The following is a 19,074-nucleotide window of genomic DNA, read 5'->3' on the forward strand; positions in this document are numbered from 1 at the left end:
GGAAATGGCGGGGAAGCACTGAAATGAGCGGCCCTTGAAAACGAATAGCGGCGGAGCACCGGAGGCGACGGGGCGCACCTCGGTGCCCCGGTACACTCCAGTGCGGATGATTGAGGATACTATGAATTAGATTTTATGACTGAGACACTAGATGTACCCATATTAGTAAGAAATTGCAACACGTGACTGCGTCCGACTTTAGTTTATACAAGAATCTAAGTTGGGGCAATAAATATTAAATTTCTGCTTGTCCGTTATCCTGACCATTTTGAGATGCTTTTTTTTTAATTTTTAACGCTCGCAAGACTTGGGATCGAGTGGGGGTTTACATGTTTAGCTATCGCGTTCCATTCTTAGAGGCGAAGCTTAAGCGTGCTCCTGCGATTTTTTTTTTTTTTTTGACAAAAAGTCATACTTTTAGTGTGCGTGTCCGCGTTTGCATGTCATCTCGCTTTTGACCGCGCTTTTACTTATTGCGAAGCAAAGTAGAGAAGAAAGCATAGAAAAAGTGACTTTGATTCAATACATTATAAAAAGTGCCATAAAATGACGAAGACCTGAAGACAAATCAAAGTAAAGAAAACAAAGAATAAAAATAGTGACTATACTTCGTTTTACCTTAAGTCCAGACGCAGCCGACGCTACGAGCTGATAGGACCAATCAGACAGCGCCAAAGGCGCACCATCACGGTGTCCGCTAGGTTTATGTACGTCTTCTATCATGACTGAACCAATCATAAAAAGATGCCCACTGACTTGCGACTTTGACGTTGATTGATTGATCTCATTAGTTCGTAGTGACGGCTGCGTCGAAACTTAAGCTGAAACTAAATATAGTATAGTAAAGTCACATCAACACTGGTTATGCATAGATATGACTGTTTAGAATTACATATCTAACTCAGCAGTTTTTACTCGTGGCTGCGGTATTGCATAAACTATCATGTCTTGTGACCGAATGGTTGCCGTTTATTTTCCTTGTAAACGAGTCCCATAAAAAAATTTGCAATGGGCAAAAAAAAAAAAAAAATCGCTGAACACATTATAGCTAAACTTTTGTTTTATGGTCATTGCATGACTTATGTTATGTCTTAAACAATTTATGTATATGTTATTATTGGCATTAACGATTCTGTCAACAAAATATAAACGCCATAACCTTTTTTTTCTTCTAATCCCCAATCATTCTATATCTGCTTCTGCAAGTAAACCTGATGAACAAACGTCATATAGAAAATTATTAAATATAGAACGGCCAGCAAAGCTTTTGCGGGCAATAAAGTTCCTTGATTTCTTTTCCTGGCTACGTGGGAATACCACATTCTATTCGTATATTCTAGAATAGGTCGTACAATGGCTTCATACTCAAGTATTGGGATACGAAAATATGAAGAGACCGATCCTCGCGCATGTCGCCAACTGCCGTCGCTCTCACCGACACGTGGTTTTATCTTCATCTGAGGAGGCAATCAAGAACATGCACAACTCGACGCGCATCGTGATAGACCCTTTCGAAAAATCGCACAACGTTCCCTCAGCGTCCTTACAATGAACCGTGCGCGGCGCGGGGAATTGTGGGACAGTTCGGATGTACGCTCGAGCCGACTAGTACGCTCCGTGCATTCTGGAAGTTCAACGATCTCTTCTCTCGAACCATTGCGAGTTCAAAATAAAAAAATAAAGAAAGAAAACCAAGCGAATACATAAAGCCGATACGTACCCTGCTTCGTCATATCCGGCCTTTTTTTGTGGTATAAAATTGCAAAAGGACAGACCAACGTGAATCGATTTTTTTATTCGCGAGCGCGCCTTGTCGTGCCGCACATCGGCAGAGGGTGCTGCACATTTCAGGAGTTCCGTGCCAATGAACACTTCAACGCGCCGTGCGAATGATCGTTCGTGGAACTACACGCTGTTCTAAAATCAGACATGCTCCGTCGTAGTGTCAAGACACTTTGTTTCAATTTATTATTTGAATATTTAAATATACAAAGTGAAAAAACAAAAACACAAACACCGCGTTCTTTGACGTCGTCATTTTTCGAAAAAAAAAAAAACAAGAACAAAACACTTGCATTTCTTTATATCGTAGTTCCTACTTTAATATTTATACAAGAAACAAACGTCGATCCTAGTTCAAGTTTGGTTGTTGTCTCGATAATTAGTGGCGTATCTGGTTAGTCCCCTACGGTTCGACTTGAAAGAAAATGACCAGAGAGTCGTTGTTAACAAACCCATCACTTTCAATCTTGTCAGCGACATACAAGCCCCCAGTCCCAAAATAAAGATTGGCCGCTGCCCCTGGCTTCTGAAAGGAGGAACATGTTGGAAATTTACTAGCCTCTACCTTATGAAATATATTCCTTGCTTTGTCCTTGGTATTGACGATACCGAGCGTGTAAGTCTTTCTGAAGGGCCATTCAAGTCTCGAATCGTTGGCTCCCGGGATTATACCGAGGTAAATTCCCAAACACAGCTGCCCATCTATCTTGATGAGAATGATCGAGTGAAAGAACCTGTAGCCACATGCGTAGAGAGGGGAACTTTTAGCATCGTCCTTTCCCTTTTTTGACGCGTTTTTCTTCAGGGCTTCCCAACCTTTAAAGTGCCAGTAATACGTCTCAGGCCTATAAAAACTAATCGCGCCGTCACACGCACTCTGCGTGGCGCTCATCAGTTGTTCGTTCTGTGCACGCAGAACTTCGGCCAGGTGGGCCTGCATTGTGGTTACAATGTCAGATTTGACGCCAGTCAGCTGGGTGGAGCATTGAGTGAAGGCTCTGGTGAACTGGTCGGAAAGTATCGCCGATTGTGCTGCTAACTGCTCGTAGGTCTTTCGCTCCGTTGTTCGGAGATCTTCACGGCACTGGTTAAAGCTAGTTTGCAGACAGGAGAGTTCCTCGGATATCTTGAGCATTCCTCTTTTCAGATCCATACTTGTCTGTTTTGTATCATCATAATCCAGATTGCCAGAGATTGTATCAGCCGCAGGTGCAGTGAGAGGTACGCTGCAGCCCTCCTTGTAGTGCCTTACAATTTCTCTCCTGAACACTGACAACTGGCACCTAGGGCAGAACACGGTGTGGAAAGTGCACTGCTTGTAGTGTTCCCGCAGCGTAGAGGTCGGACCCTCGTAGTCACAACCATTGGGTGCATTCCAGCAGAATACCTGGGGAAAGAAAACATCGTACATAAGAATTGATTCAGGGCGAGTTAAAAAAAAGAAAATGACGCTCTTGCTGAAAAAGTAAGCACCTAAGAAAGTAACGCCAAACACCCATCACCGGCAACGACGAGGTTAGCGCTTCTCGCACTGATCGGACCTGCTCTTGGAGGCTCCCCGAATCACCGAACCTAAATTTGGTTTTTTTTTTTTCGTTTCTCGCGTGCTTACATAGAAATGGGATAGTAAATACAGATATATATATAACGTTAGGGATAGTAAGTTACAATAGCCTATAGTTCCTACCTCTTGCGTTGTTTACATCACGAGGCAGTTTCTTTTTTTAATATTTGGCGGGATAGTTGGCACCGTCAGTAGTTGTATTAATTGCCTCATCGGACGGCCTTGTGTGCCCAATAAAGCGATAGGCGATAGGGAGGTCACTCGGCGGGGCACCTACCAGCTTTGGTTAGGTTAGCTTAGGCACCGGCAGCCGGGAGGTGGCCAGGCTTTTTTTAGATTTTGGTGGGAGATGAGTCGCAAAGAATGAAAGGGTAAGGGGGAAGCGGAGTTGGTATGGTGTGACGAGTAAGATAGTGCTATTTAGAGACCGACTGGGAGTGCTTAGCTGTCGAGGTGGAGGGTAGCTTCCTTTGCAATACTTGTGAGAATATTGAGGTTGGTTTCACGAGGGTAGAAGGAGAATGGGCAGCTAAGTTTGAGGGGCTAAAGGGGGAGTTCAAGTAAGAGAAAGATAAGCGGTCTGTGCTCGAGATGCATATCAAAGAGCTGAACAATGAGCTCAGGCAGGAACGGGAAAAGTGGGCCGAGCTCGAATATCTAGGGGCAGGTTTTAAAAGGGTAAAGAGAAACTGGGCGGTTAAGTTAGAGGAAATTAAAGTTATGCTGGCGAAACTTAAAGGAGTCATGAAACGCTTTTCCAACATTTTTCTGTTTAACTTTCCTTCTCAACTCATAAATCGCGCATTCTACCAAACAGTTCAAGAAGACGGAAAGGGGGAGTCCCCTCTTGCTCGGACTCTCGTGTGTGTAATCCGGACACATCCATTCTCCCCCTAGAAAATTAGCCCTTCGCTCAATATTCAGACAAAAGTTGTTTTCCCCACCCCGTTCACCCCGAAGCTGACAGTGCTGTGGGAGCTACGTGCTCCTTGTGCCAGCCACACTTTTGTCACGTGATCTCGCTCTCTCGCGGATACCCACGCGCAGAGAATGAAGTCAGGTGATGAAAGGGGGGCGGCTGATTGGTCCGGCAAGTGCGTAGCTTCCACCACAATGTCGGCTTAGGGGTGAAGGGAATAAGTGTGGTCCGGCATCGTGTGTCGTGCGTTAGGAGTCGGTGACGCGCTGCGGGGTCCACGGATGTATCCCAGTGAAAAGGCAGAGAGCTTACGAAGGGAAGGCGGTACGAAATAGTGAGCAGCGTTTTCAAATTTTGTACCAAAAGTCAGATCTTTGACTTTCTACCTTTTTTCTTTTGGCCCACTGAACGACGTGCTATGAGTGAAATCCTAATATAAATTTATTTATTCCAGCCCAAAATTTGTTTCATGGGCCCTTTAACAGAAAGAGAAAGACGCGAAAGGTGCTAGAGGAGGCCTGGAAAGGGCAGCTGGAGGAGGTGAAGGCGACGCAAAAATCCAACAAAAATAAACATGAAGCAATAGAATGCATACCTCGTCAAACCTCACTCATGAGGGCCCTCACTCACCCTCACTCACCCTCATCTTCACAGGTGAGGTGAGGGTGAGTGAGTTTCTGAACCAGGAAAATTCATGAGTGTGAGGGTGAGTGAGGGCCGTGAGGGCCGTGAGGGCCGTGAGGGCGGTGAGGGCCGTGAGGGCCGTGAGGGCCGTGAGGGCCGTGAGGGCCGTGAGGGCCGTGAGGGCGGTGAGGGCCGTGAGGGCGGTGAGGGCCGTGAGGGCGGTGAGGGCCGTGAGGGCGGTGAGGGCGGTGAGGGCCGTGAGGGCGGTGAGGGCCGTGAGGGCGGTGAGGGCCATGAGGGCGGTGAGGGCCGTGAGGGCGGTGAGGGCGGTGAGGGCGGTGAGGGGTATGAGGGCCATGAGTGCGTGAGGGGCGTGAGGGCGGTGAGTGGCGTGAGGGCCATGGGTGCGTGAGTGGTGTGAGGGCGGTGAGTGCGTGAGGGGTGTGAGGGCCATGAGTGGCGTGAGGGCCGTGAGGGCGGTGAGTGCATGAGGTGGTGTGAGGGCGGTGAGTGCGTGAGGCCCCCTTCAGATCGAGCATCTTTCTCAGCAATTTTGGTGTTAATGGCGGGTTGTTCTCTAGCTTTCCCTAGATCGACACGAATTGCTGAGATCGGGTCCGGTTTGAAATAAGCAAGCAACTCGGAGCAATTCGAATACGTTTGAAGCGGCTGCATCAAATCAGGGACGAAAAATTTTCACGTGATAACTCGTGCCGGTGATGATGACACCGAAAGACTTGGTTCTCGTTTGAAATCGATCGTGTTTTGGAAATAAACTGTTTCAGAAAGGTGCATTAGTATTCTTAACGGGATTTAAATGCATAAAAACACGTTTATAACGCGTCATTGTGTCTAAATAGTGCAAGAAAAATAAACTTTTATGATGACGATGGCAAATTGCAGCAATTGGTTGCTGCGTGTTATCGCGGGCGGCGCGTGTTGCTGTTGTTCCGACGTAAAGTTTCTGGCCGAAATTGCCCCATCTGAAGCTGGCCTGAGTGGCGTGAGGGCCATGAGTGCGTGAGTGGCGTGAGGGCGGTGAGGGCGGTGAGTGGCGTGAGGGCTATGAGTGCGTGAGGGCCGTGAGGGCCGTGAGGGCGGTGAGGGCCGTGAGGGCGGTGAGGGCGGTGAGTGGCGTGAGGGCCATGAGTGAGTGAGGGGCGTGAGGGCTGTGAGGGCCGTGAGGGCGGTGAGTGCGTGAGGGCCGTGAGGTTCAGTGAGGGTGAGTGAAGGGCTGAAGGTGAGTGTGACTGTGAGGGTGAGGGTGAGTGAGGGGCTGAACGTGAGTGTAGCTGTGAGGGTGAGGGTGAGTGAGGGGCTTAGGTGAGTGTGGCTGTGAGGGTGAGGGTTAGTGAGGGCGACCTAAAATGCCGACCTCTGATAGAATGGCGACTGGAGGTGAGGTTAACGAAAGAGAAGGAAGGGCGAGAGGCAGTGGAAAAGGAGCTAGAAAGGGTGGGATGTGACATGCAGGAAATGAAGACATGAGACAGAGGGAGAATAAATTGATGCAGTGTCGGTTGTAGAAATCGAGAGGCTAGAAAACGGATGCACTAGTTTGGCGGCAAAGGCGGCGAGGCCGTTGCACTGTGCGGTGGTGCAACGACAGACCCCTGCTCCGACAGCTGCCAAACCTGCGATGCAGAAAAAACAAAAGGGAACGGGGCAAAGGGTGTTGGTGGTAAAGAGCTAAGTAAGAAGTAAGATTAAGGTTTTAATGGCGCAGCAGCAACGGAGGCCATAATGCGCCAAACAAAATGTTTATTAACACTCAGCAAAACAGATGCTAGGCTAGAAAAGATTTTTATAACTTGTGTAGATTACCAGTTTTGTTAAGAAAATTAAAAACTCGTCTAAGTGGTACGAAGGCATTGTCACCAAGTAAAAACATAGGGTGAAAGGGTAGATAGTCTCTAAAAAGTTCAGGAAAACATGATACGCGCAGTTGATGATAAAACCTACACTCCCATAGAATGTGTAAAATTGTAAGTATTTCCCCACAATGGGCACAAAGTGCAACTTCTTCGCCACAGAGGAGGTACATATGTGTCAGACGTGAATGGCCGATTCTCAAGCGACAAAGCACAACCTCGAGACGACGGTTTCTGTGAAATGAACTTTCCCAGATGCCTATCATTGGTTTAATAACGTGGAGTTTGTTGTTGGTTTCAGTGTCCCATTCTAGCTGCCAAGTCTTTAAAAAAGATTTCTTTAAAAGTGGTTTAAAATCCTGATAGGGCAGGCCAAAAGATGCTATTGAATCTGTGGCAGATGCAGCCAAACGATCCGCACTCTCATTCCCTGCAATTCCCCACGTGACTTGGTACCCAGCAAAATTTGATATTACATCCAAGGCGCAGAGCTCTGTTTACTTTAAAACGAACATGTTGTGTAAGTACATTCTTTGTGGAAACTCTGGAAGAGATAGCAGCTAAGACGCTTTGTGAATCGACAAAAATGACTGCGTTCAATACACTGTTATCCAGAATATGCTCAATGGCTAATAAAATACCATAGAGCTCTGCAGTGAAGATGCTTGCCATTGAGTCAAGCTGCACGGCTCTTCCAAAGCTACTAGAATAAACTGCGCAACCAACGGAACATAAAGATTTCGACCCGTCGGTATAGTATTCGGCGCAACCCCCAGATATCCTTTCTTGCAAATATAGAAACTCTTGCTGAAGGAACTGTGGAGCCACAGTCTTCTTACTGTATTTGGTGAAAGACCAGTCACAACATACGGGTAGCTCGTTCCAAGGGGCAATTCTCTCCATAGATTTTAGCAAGTTAACACCGCTTGTGGAAGGGACAGGGAGGTTGAGAGAGCTACAAATACTTTGAACTCGAAAACCTATGGGGCGCACAATTGTTGGCTTGTTTTCAAACAAATTACAGAACTGAGGAATCTGTAAAATACTATAAGCAGGATTTTTCGGATCTGAAAGCACTTTGTAATAATAACACAGGCTCAAGTACTGTCGGCGTTTTTCCAGAGAAATTTGATGCGTGTCCACATACAAGCTTAATACGGGTGGCGTGCGAAATGCCCCAGTGGCAAGCCGGAGTCCGAGGTGATGAACCGGATCCAACATTTTTAGAGTGGAAGGTCGTGCCGAACCATAAACAATCGCTCCATAATCCAGACGTGACCGAACTAAAGCATTGTACAGACGTAGGAGACATCGTCTGAAAGATCCCCAAGATATATGTGAGAGCATCTTAAGGATGTTTGAGGATCGCAAGCACTTTTGCTTTACTTCCTTTAAATGAGACTTGAATGTAAGCTTTTTATCGAAGACCATGCCTAAAAATTTATGTTCCTGCTTCACCGATATTTCTATGTTATTCAATTGTAAGATTGGGTCCAAAGTCAAACCTCGTCGCAGGGAAAACGGCACACACACAGTTTTTTCTGGGGAAAACATAAAACCATTTCCATTTGCCCACTTGGTCATTCTGTTTATTGTAAGCTGCAGTTGCCGTTCACAACTGGAAAGGTTGCAGGACGAAAAGGATATTTGCACATCATCCACGTAAAGGGAGTATGAAACAGATGACGGTATAACTTAAGCCAGACTGTTTATCTTAACTGCAAATAAGGGGGCACTTAAGACTCCGCCTTGGGGGACACCATTTTCTTGTAAGAAGACATTGGATAAAGTCGAGCCTAATCGAACTTGAAATGTACGTTCACTTAAATAGTTCTGTAAGCAACGGAGCATGCGGCCACGCACTCCACACTTGTACAGATCTCGAAGGATACCATACCTCCACGTAGTGTCATATGCCTTCTCTAGATCAGAAAACACTGATACGCAAAGCTGCCGGTGCACAAAGGCCTCACGTATGACGGTCTCAAGTCGAACCAGATGGTCCATGGTCGACCGTCCAGCACGAAAGCCACACTGCTTAATGTCAAAAAAGTTTTTCTCTTCCAAAACGAACATAAGGCGGCGATTTATAAGCCTTTCATAAGTTTACCCCAAGCAGCTTGTAAATATTATGGGGCGGTAGCTGGTAGCCAAAGAGGGATCTTTTCCAGGTTTAAGCAAAGGTATAACATGGGCACTTCTCCAAGAATGCGGGAAAGCAGCAGCTTCCCATAGGTAGTTGAAAAAGGACAACAGGTGGGACAAAGACTCATGAGACAGGTGTTTAAGCATCTCGTAGTGAATTCTGTCTGGCCCAGGTGCAGATTGCTTTTTTAGGCTGAGAGCAACTTCCAATTCACACATTGTGAACGGTCTATTGTATGCAACAGAGTTGAAGCCTGACATAGTGATTTTCTGCTTCTCAGCGGTAGACCGGTACTTTAAAAACTCCGTACTGTAATTGGAAGAGCTGCAGACGCGCTGAAAATGTTCTGCGAGGAAGTCTACTTGTCCTGTTAGAGATGCTGAGATTGAAGGAAAAAGTGGAATCCTGAAAGCATGGTACTGCCCGCGAACTTTTTTGAGACGATCCCATACTCCTTTAGCAGTAACAAAACTATTTAAGGATGAAACATACTTTGTTCATGAAGCCCACTTGGCCTGCCTTCGCGGCCACCGAGCTTGTGCTCTTTTTTTCCTAAACTCTATCAAATTAGGGAAAGTTGGATAGCGACGAAAAGTTCCCCACGCCTTGTTCTGGCTTTTCCGAGTGGAAGTACATTCCTCATTCCACCAGGGGTTGCACCTCCGGGGAAGATTTCCTGAGGTCTGTGGAATTGAAGCAGAAGCAGCATTTATAATGCATTCTATAACGTAAAGCGTTGCATCCTCAGGAGTCATATGAAGAAACAAGGAAAGATCAAGAGTAGCTTCTAGACCAAAAATAGATCAGTCGGCCTTTTCCAACTTCCGTCGTGGAAGGCGGGTTGGTATCGATGAAACTGGTAAAACACTCTCTAAAATTATGGGTAGATGGTCGCTTCCAAAAGGATTGTCTAAAACGTTCCATGAAAAGCATGAAAGTAGAGATGGTGATGATAGTGATAGGTCGATCGATGTAAAAGTGTTGTGGGCAGCGCTAAAAAATGTTGGTTCTTTCTTATTGAGCAGGCAGATTCCAGTTGATAATAAAAGCCTTTCACTAACTCCACCTCGAGAGTCTTGACGAGAGCTTCCCCACAAAGGATGGTGGGCATTAAAATCACCAAGAATTAAAAAAATGTTTGGGAAGTTGCTTGATGAGTGCTTGAAGTTCATGGAGATGCAGCGGAACACTAGGTGGTAAGTAGAGTGATACTCGAGGGATGAGGCGATCAAGAAGGATGCAAACTGCAACTGCCTCGAGTGAAGTTTGTAAAGGAACTTCAGCACATGCCACTCCGCTTTGAACCACCACTGCTACACCACCCGAAGGGGTTGAGGAATGGCGGTCCTTCCTAAAAACGTGTTCATGACGCAAAACCTGCGAGTGCGAATCAATCAGTCAGATACGCCTCCTGTAGGCAGATAGCAACAGGACGGAGCTCATCAAAAAATGAATTGATGTCATCTATGTTACGTAGAAGGCCGCGACAGTTGCACTGCGTAATGCCTATATGCTTAGCCAGTGCAAAAGTGAATATAAAAACTGGTAAAAAGTAAAATGAGGTGACTATGGCTTAAAATCTATTCTTTTGCGCGGGGCGTTTTTCTTCTTTACAGCCTCTTTCTGCTGGCCAGTAGAGTCACTGGTGGCAGAAAGAGAGGAGTCGGATCCAGCGAGGAAACTTTCCTCGCCGGACTGGGGTCCACCCTCGTCCATAGGCTCCTCAGGGGAGCCGCAGGGAGACCCGGTGGGATCGGCAGCCTTAACGGCTCATTAGGTCTCTGTTGGGTCGAGACGCGGGGTTTTCCCCGGCCTCGAGGAGGCAGGGAGGCAGGGGCGGCGGGGGGTGCCGCCCCTTGCTTCAAGGTGGACGTTGACGGAACAGCGTCCACCGTGTGGTTGGGGTGCAGTGCAGCTGGTATTGCACCCGCAGGTTTTAGGGGGGACACTGACGGGAGACACACCCCCCCATTAGGGGTCTGTGTTCCCGCCGATGCAATTACGGGTCGTGTGGGTCCCCTGCGCACGACCTCGGCATTCCCTCCTTTCGATAGGAAGGAGAAACGTTTTTTAGCCTCATGATAGGAAATGTTTTCTGTGGTCTTCGAAGTAAGTATTTCTTTTTCTTCTTTCCATTTTGGACGAAGAGCGCGAGTATGCTGGGTGACGGCCATCACAGTTGACACATCTCGGTTGGCTCTCACAACTGTCAGCAACATGCTCTTTACTGGAGCACTTCGTGCAAGTGTCACTTCCCCGGCAGCTCCGTGACCCATGGCCGAACCTTTGGCATTTAAAGCACCGCTGGGGATTCGGCACATAGGGGCGAACACGGCACCGGAGGTAGCCTGCCTTTATGGCCTCTGGGAGAGTGGTGGTGTCAAAGGTCAGTATAATGTGTCTTGTTTTACGCTCTACACCCTCACGACGAAGGGTGATGCGACGAGCGGCAGCAACTCCTTGGTCTGAAAGGCCTTCAACGAGTTCTTCCTCAGATGAGTCCATTAGGTCGTCCTCCGAGATAACTCCTTGAACTGTATTAAGTCTGCGGTGTGGAGTAACGTTTACTTTGTATTCAGACACAGCGTTGAGAGAAAGAAGGGCATCACTTTGCTTTTTGGTGCTGATCTCAACAAGAAGATGACCGGACGGCATCTTTTTAGCAGAGTAATCTTTCCCAACGATTCCTTCCAGTACCTTGGCGACTAAGAAAGGGGACAGTTTGGCAAGTGGTTTTTCTTCTTCAGAGTGTAAGACCAGGAATTTTGGAAATTTTTCGAGTACTTTGGATGTTTCGGGAGTGACTTGAGCTTTGGTGCGGCCCCTTTTGGGGGGCCGATCAAAAGGTTTAAGTTTGGAACCCATATAAAGAGGGAGGGTTTTCGGAAACTGTGGTGCACCGCCCACCACCGAGCCCAACAAGGGAATAGGTAACGCTCCATAACAAGAATGGCTTGGCTGAAGACTTTACTCTATTAGTGCTGCCCAGTCTCTATAACCAAGAGTGGTTCTGGACAAGGTGTCTGTCGCTACCCAAGGTTAGCCCTTGCCACCAAAGGAGTTGAAAAGGAAAGAAGAGAAATGAGAAGAGTGAAAAGAAGGAGAAGACAAGGGTGAAAGTAGAGAGGGGATAGTAGAAGTGGCGACTAGACTGAATCATCCTGGCCGGGCCTTACCAGGACTCCTGTCTACGAGAAGCAGGGGCCGAAGTGGTGTATTGCCTCACCCGGGGGGCCCCGAAGGGTCCAAACCTACCCCGGGCTCGGCTCAACCACCAGGATGCCCTTTTCCCCGGGCACGGGAAAGCCACGCACAGCCATACGTGGGCGGGCGAACCCGCATGGCTCGGGGTCCGTGGAAACGCCACTCTCCAAACACCTGCTTTCACAGGTGCCCCCTGCGGGGGGTGGTAAAGAGCTCGAATATATCTAGGAGCACAGCGGGGATCGCCAGCAACGTCGGGGAAGATGGCAGGCTAAAAGATGCAGCCTTACCAGGCAGAGGGATTAAGTAGGTGATGGAGACGGCAGTATACATGGTGACTCTGGACAAGGGGGAGGAAAACCTTGTTGTGGTACTCTCGGTATTGAATGACGTCCTAGGTAGAAGGGGAAGGGACCTGGCCACACACATCGAGGAGGGTGTGAAGCAGATGAGGGTCATAACCTTTGGGATGGTGCACCGGAGGTCAGGGGACGAGGAGTAGGTACAAAGAGCAGCCCAGGCGGCTAACAAGACTATGATGAGACTGAGCTCTAAGACCTAATATGAGGTCGTGAATGTGAACAGGGTGGTATAATAGGAGAGCCCGATCCACCCGTTCAGCCGAGACGGCATCCACTATGAATGGGGAACTGACGTGGACGAGGATGGGACGGAAGGTCGGTTGCATGGCAAAGGCTTTTTATGAGCCTACAGAACTCGCCGGCATCTGAAAGTTCAAATGAAAAGATAAAAGTGGCAAGAAGCCTTGCAAAAAAAAAAAAAAGAGAAATGAGAAGCAGCTCAATATAAAATTGATAATCAATTTATAAACATGCAGGGGCCCTACTGAAAAAAAGTATATGAATCTATATAAGAACTGATATGAAATATCTCAAAACTGATATGCGACATATGAAACTGATATGAAATATCCAAAAACTGATATGCGATATAAGAACTGATATGAAATACCCAAAAACTAATATGCGACATATAAGAACTGATATGCAACATATGCCAACTGATATGAAATATCCAAAAACTGATATGCGATATAAGAACTGATATGAAATACCCAAAAACTGATATGCGACATATAAGAGCTGATATGCAACATTTGCCAACTGATATGAATGTGTCCAATAAACATATAAGAAATAAATTCATATAAGTTTCTTCAGTATACGACGTGCCGCGCGGGAAAGCAAACACGTGACTTGGAACCGCAGTGGAGCGGCTTGATTTACTGGCTTTCAAATAATTACGGCATGAGCGTTTACTTTTTATTAGGAGATTCGTCCCCTGAGCCGTTCTAAATACTCTCAGAGGTACGACATTACTGAAAAAAATCCAACACGCTGAAAATATTATTTATTGCGTAGGAGGTCACCGAAAAACTTCGTACTTACAAAACGACCTGTATAAAAGGCGGAAACGCAGAGCTCCGAAGTAGTTATTGGGTGTGCTGTTGTATTCATGTTTGTTGTGCCGTGTATGTGTATATGCCCTCAATGTATTTGTTCAACTGATGCTAGTGGTATGCGTAATGTATCTACATGGTGGCGTGAGTAAATAAATATATTTTTGCAGCACATGAATTGGGCGGTACCTAGCGCCACCTAGCCTAGTGTAACTGATATGCGGCATAGGAAACTGATATGAAATAATAAGTTCTGATATGAAAAAGGTGTCCAATAAACATATCAGAAAAAAAATTCATATAATTTTTTTTACTAGGGGGGGGGGCATAAATATAATGAAATGGGAAGAGATTGTGGAACAAAAAACTGATAATGATTTTGTAGTGTATTAATTGGCAGAGACGCATCTTAGAGATATGGAGGAACCACCCTATTTGGCGGGTTAGTTTTGGTTGGGATGCAATCGATGTGAAGTTGAACGCAAAGGAAGCGGACTGGGAGTGCTAGTGAAAGGACAGGGCTGGGAAATATTGAGGGAACGTGCAGAGAACATATGTGGTTAAAAGGTAATACAAGTTTAGACATGCTCATTGGATTTGTATATCTGAAAACAGGAACTGATTAAGGAGAGGAAAATACACAGCATTTGACGTCTATTTATAAAGGTGTTGGAGAAATCGGCCCTAATCGGGAAATAATTATTTTAAAAGATATGAATGCACACTTAGAAGACTTCGACGGATATACAGATTTCACAAGGAGGCTGCTACAAGAATTCTTCGATACTCTTGATCTAGCGCTTGTTAACGACGAAGTAAAATTCGGTGGAAAAATAACGTGGGAAAAAAACAATTGGGATTCAACAATCGATTACTGTTTGATGTCTAGCAAATTGTATAACAGATTAGGAAGCACGGAGCAGGATGAGAAAGACACGAAAAGCTTAAGAAGTGATCATAAACGCCTTAAAATAAAGTTAGGTACAGCAGAACCTTGGACACAAATTTTTGAACAAGGATGTATATCGATTCTAAACGATGCCCAACTACAATAAGTATCAAAACGAATTGAGACTGTAGTATTCAGACAACTGGAGAAATAATGGACATATGAAAATTTATTAAGCACTTTTAAAAGAGTGTTCGAGAAGTTCAAAAATCAAACAAAGAGAAAGAAGGAGGAAACATACACCAAAAAGCTGGTAGGACAGTGAAGTTAAGGCAGCCGTAGTGAGGCGACAACAGGTTATAAGGGAACACAGATGGGCGAAAAAAAGGGGGGACACATCCGCTTAGGTAGCATCGAAATGGAATACATTCTAGGAAAGAAAAAGTGAGGCATCTGATTTTATCCAGACCAAGATTAATAGAGCTGAAGTGCAGTGGATGGTCGATTTAAACCAAAAGGATCGGAAAGCAGCAAACAGGTTCTAATCTAGGAGCCCATCAATGCACAGGGGAGAACAACAGAAGGGCTCCATTGTTCATTGACCGCACACGAGGGCACAAGAAAATGAGTGTAGAGTGCGAGGAGGCAAGGAAATTTATTAGACAAGCAATCGAGGCAACATCAGCATTCACAGAACTTGAACCGAATGAGAACACTAACGAGACAACTTTGACGACCACGGGGGAGTGGGAAAGAGCAGAAAGCAAAGTACCTGCTGGAAGGGCGACAGGCCCAGATGGCCTAGGAATGAGACTAGTCAAGACACTAGGAACAACGAGAAAATTGAAGTTAAGACAGGCAACTGTTCAAATATTAAGGAAGGGGGGGAGGGGTGAAATACCCAATGATGGAAAACTAAGCAGAATGAGATGATTATATAAGAACAAGAGAACTAACGATGGCATAAATTCATACTGCCCAATTAGAGTGACTTCAGTCCTGTACAGATTAGCGATGGAGGTACTAAAAAAAGAATGGGAGAGTGGGCAGAAAATATATTAGATAAACTACAGAACGGGTTCCAAAGAGAAAGAATATTAGGTGATAACTTATTCATCATTACTCAATGTATAGAGGTGGCACGGGTGAGTACAAAACCGTTATCAGTAGCCTTCCTAGACATTAAAGAGGGGTAGGACTATGTAAGTCGGAAAAAAAACAATAACTCTGGGTACAATTGAGAAATTATAACTTAGGCGCACATTTATTGAGGCTGTTACAGCCGGTATACACAAATAATAAGGTTGTTATAACATAGGAAACAGAAATAACTGAACCGGCCAAAATAAAAAGAGTACTTAGGTAAGATCGTTTCCCATCACCTCTTCTTTTTATAATATTTGTCAGTAGGATGAAAAAGAAATTAGACGAGTGCAAGTTTGGTATTGATGTGTCTCAAATAGAGAGAGGGAGAGAAGTAAACCAATTTATGCCCGGAATGTTCTACGCAGGTGACATCGTACTGTTAACAGATAGCCGGGGTATGTTACAGGAGCTGATTAAGATCTGTGGAGAGGAAGGAGACTATGGGCCTGGGATTCAGTACCCACAAGTCGGGGATAATTGTTTATAATGATGAGAATGGGGGACCCACTGAAAATTCGTCATTTCAATAAAAACACTTAGGGAAGTATAAATACCAAGGAGGTTAGCTGAGTGAGGGAAAACAATACTTAGAAGAACAGGAAGAAACTATGCTAAAAAACGAAAACAGCGTAGAGCAGTTATGAAGCAAAAGACACTATGGGACTACAATAGACATAAGATGTTAGGGGGATACAAAAACCAGTCATGGTGCCGGGCTTGTTTTTTTAGCAAAACGGTATTATGCATGGAAATCTGAGGTCCAGTAGTGCTTCGAGACCCGGCAGAGGAGCGTGGGCAGACTGGCACGGGGGGCACATGGGAATACACTGAATAAGGAGTGCAGGGAGATATGTGCTGGGCATCTTTCGGGGCTAGAGAGGCGGTCAGTATGTTGAAATTTGAACAAAGGCTAGACACAATTGAGGATGCATGATGGGCGAGAAAGGTATACAAGTATCTACACATGAAAAGTCTGAACACTAAATGGACAAACCAAACCCGAAACCTGAGACTGAAATACTAACAGTCAAGTGATTGGGCAGAGCAGACTACCTGTGTGAAGAGGGAAGTATAAGAAGCCGAGAAAAAGATGAGGTAGTAAAGAATGTAGGAAAAACTAGCTTTAGCTATGTACTTGGGACGAAAACAAAAACTAAGGAAGGGACATTGGTACGATAATTCACGGGGGAGCTCGTTGTTATTCGAGGTTAGAACGGGAGTTTAGAGGACCAGGACATATAGGACGAAGTATGAGAAACTGGATACGCGGTATGCCGCATGCCAAGGTGAAGACGAGGCAATAGAACATGTGGTGTTGAGATGCACAGGGTTTGCTCCCGCCTTCCAGGGCGGGCGACGCATTTGGCCGGAGCGCAGGGGTTTGCAGACCTCGGCGCTCCTGGCAAGTCCGTCGAATACGTTGAAGAATGGATGATAAGTGAATTTTAATAAGAAAGATGGGATTGGAAGACTGGAAATTATCTAGAGAGAATTGAATGACGTACAACTAACTGACATAGTTGGGAACAGGAACAGACAAAAATTGGGACTCCCTCCCGCGTGACTCCTGCTCAAAGTCTACACCCTGTCTCCCAGTGGGCCCGGTTTGGGGATAGCGCCGACTAGGTTTGACCCGAGAACAATTGGCGACCCCCTCGCCAGGGGAAAGAGGGGGGGGGGGGGTGATGTTTTTAGATTTTTTGCTCGATTCCCCAAAGTCATCCTGGTGATATCCCACACCGCCTAATGATAGTTACGAAATTGCAGAGGGTAAGCAGATTGACGAAGAAAAGAAATCATACTTTTCGTTCTTAACCTCTAGGCTAGGTGGCGCAAGCTACCGCCGGATATAAAATTTACAGCCTTTAGCATCCATCCATTCTTATGCGGCGCGCATGTTTGTCTGTTTCTTGCAAAGAGGTTGCGATGATGTCAAAATGCCTAGTTCTTATTAGGTTAGGTTAGGTTAGGTTAGGTTAGGTTAGGTTAGGTTAGGTTAGGCCTAGTTCTTATTGGCCGATTAAAAAAAAAACAGTGGGTAGGCTTCAAAGCATCTTGGTCCACCGACTATCATTTCAATCAAAGCTATCAAAGCTCGGCATCGTTCCGACTTCACCGGAACTTCTGCGCAACACGCAGAGGACTCGCTCTCCGGACACCTCTGACGCTCTACACGCTGGCTTCAAAAAGATTGACTTAAAAAAAGAATGATCTATAATTAAGACCCGACACTGCTAAAGGCTTTCACCTTTGTTGTTTAAACTTCTTGTGGAGAAAAAATGGCGAAAGAAATGACGAGTTGGAATGTAAATTGGCCAAAAAAAAATGGTTTTTTAAGTTACGAATTTTTTAAAGTCACAGTCTGAAGTGCAGTTGGCTGTTCAAGTTTTTATAAAGTAAGAACACTATATCGATGGTTGCTCAAACGTAATCTCAAAATGTTCTTACCGTGCTCTTTTCCATGTAGCCACCCGAAATATCAAGTCGAACAACGTCATCGTCGTCAAAGGACTCGTCATCGAGCGGGCAAGCCTCTCGGACTCCTCGTGACATTCCAAGCAGAGCGTGATGGCACAGGGCAGTCTGACCGCTTTCTTCGACAGCAGGCCACAGAGGACGCATGCGCTGTGTGCGACGAAGGACTCTCGGAAGAAGAGGGGCCTCCAATCCAGAGCGTCGGAGAATCCGGACATGCAGAGGGACCTCATCTTCTAAAGGGGAGCGTAACAGCAGGTACCGAGTTCGTCTTCGGCGGTTAGGTGGAACCTGAGCAATAGAAGCGAAATTCGCGTTAGTTCCGGGAGACGACTTTTCGGGTAATGTTGGGCTACATTCAAAATATATCCGACATGTGGATCGCAAAATGACAAGTTTTCATTCTTTATGTAAATCGTTTTCGTGCCTCGGCTTCCATGTTAAAATACGGCGCAGTTGAGGTGGGCGACAAAGAATGAAGTAAATAATTTAAACATAACTATATCTTAAAAGAAGTATATCAGGGGCAATAACAAAACTAGTGGCACGATGTAGGGACAGAACGAGCGGGTTGGTATGGATAGTTAAACTTGAGAAAGAAAACGAGAAAGGACGGACAAACACAAACAAGTTTGTGTTTGTCCGTCCTCTCTCGTTTTCTTCCTCAAGTTTAACTAGTGGCACGAGCCCCTTAAATTTTTGCGCATTGCAATCTTAAAATAAATTGGTTCGGTGTTTTGTCCCAAACCAGTACGCCAGAATTAAACATGGCTACACTCACAAAAACGGTCGATATTTTTATTTACATTTATTGGAGGTGCAAAAAAAAACAGTTGTGAGATAATTAATTGCAGATTATGACCGGTTCTGACATTACTCCCAAGCAGTTTCGAATCCATGATTTTTACTTCATTCACCAGAAAATCGCATACGGCTGAGTAGAGGAAGGCACGGGCTCACTCGCGGGGGAACTCGTGCAAAACATCTTTTTACACGATTACCCACTCCATCACCTGTGAAGTTGATATCCCTAG

The 19,074-nt window shown here is 45.7% G+C and overlaps 1 pseudogene; it reads right to left on the reverse strand.

Moving 5' to 3' along the window:
• Window positions 1-2,185: 2,185 nt before the first annotated feature.
• On the reverse strand, window positions 2,186-18,273 carry LOC121835702 (annotated as a pseudogene).
• Between the last annotated feature and the right edge of the window lie 801 nt (window positions 18,274-19,074).

The sequence above is a fragment of the Ixodes scapularis genome, unplaced genomic scaffold (genome assembly GCF_016920785.2).
Source record: "Ixodes scapularis isolate PalLabHiFi unplaced genomic scaffold, ASM1692078v2 PGA_scaffold1__304_contigs__length_218370807, whole genome shotgun sequence".
NCBI lineage: Eukaryota > Metazoa > Arthropoda > Arachnida > Ixodida > Ixodidae > Ixodes > Ixodes scapularis.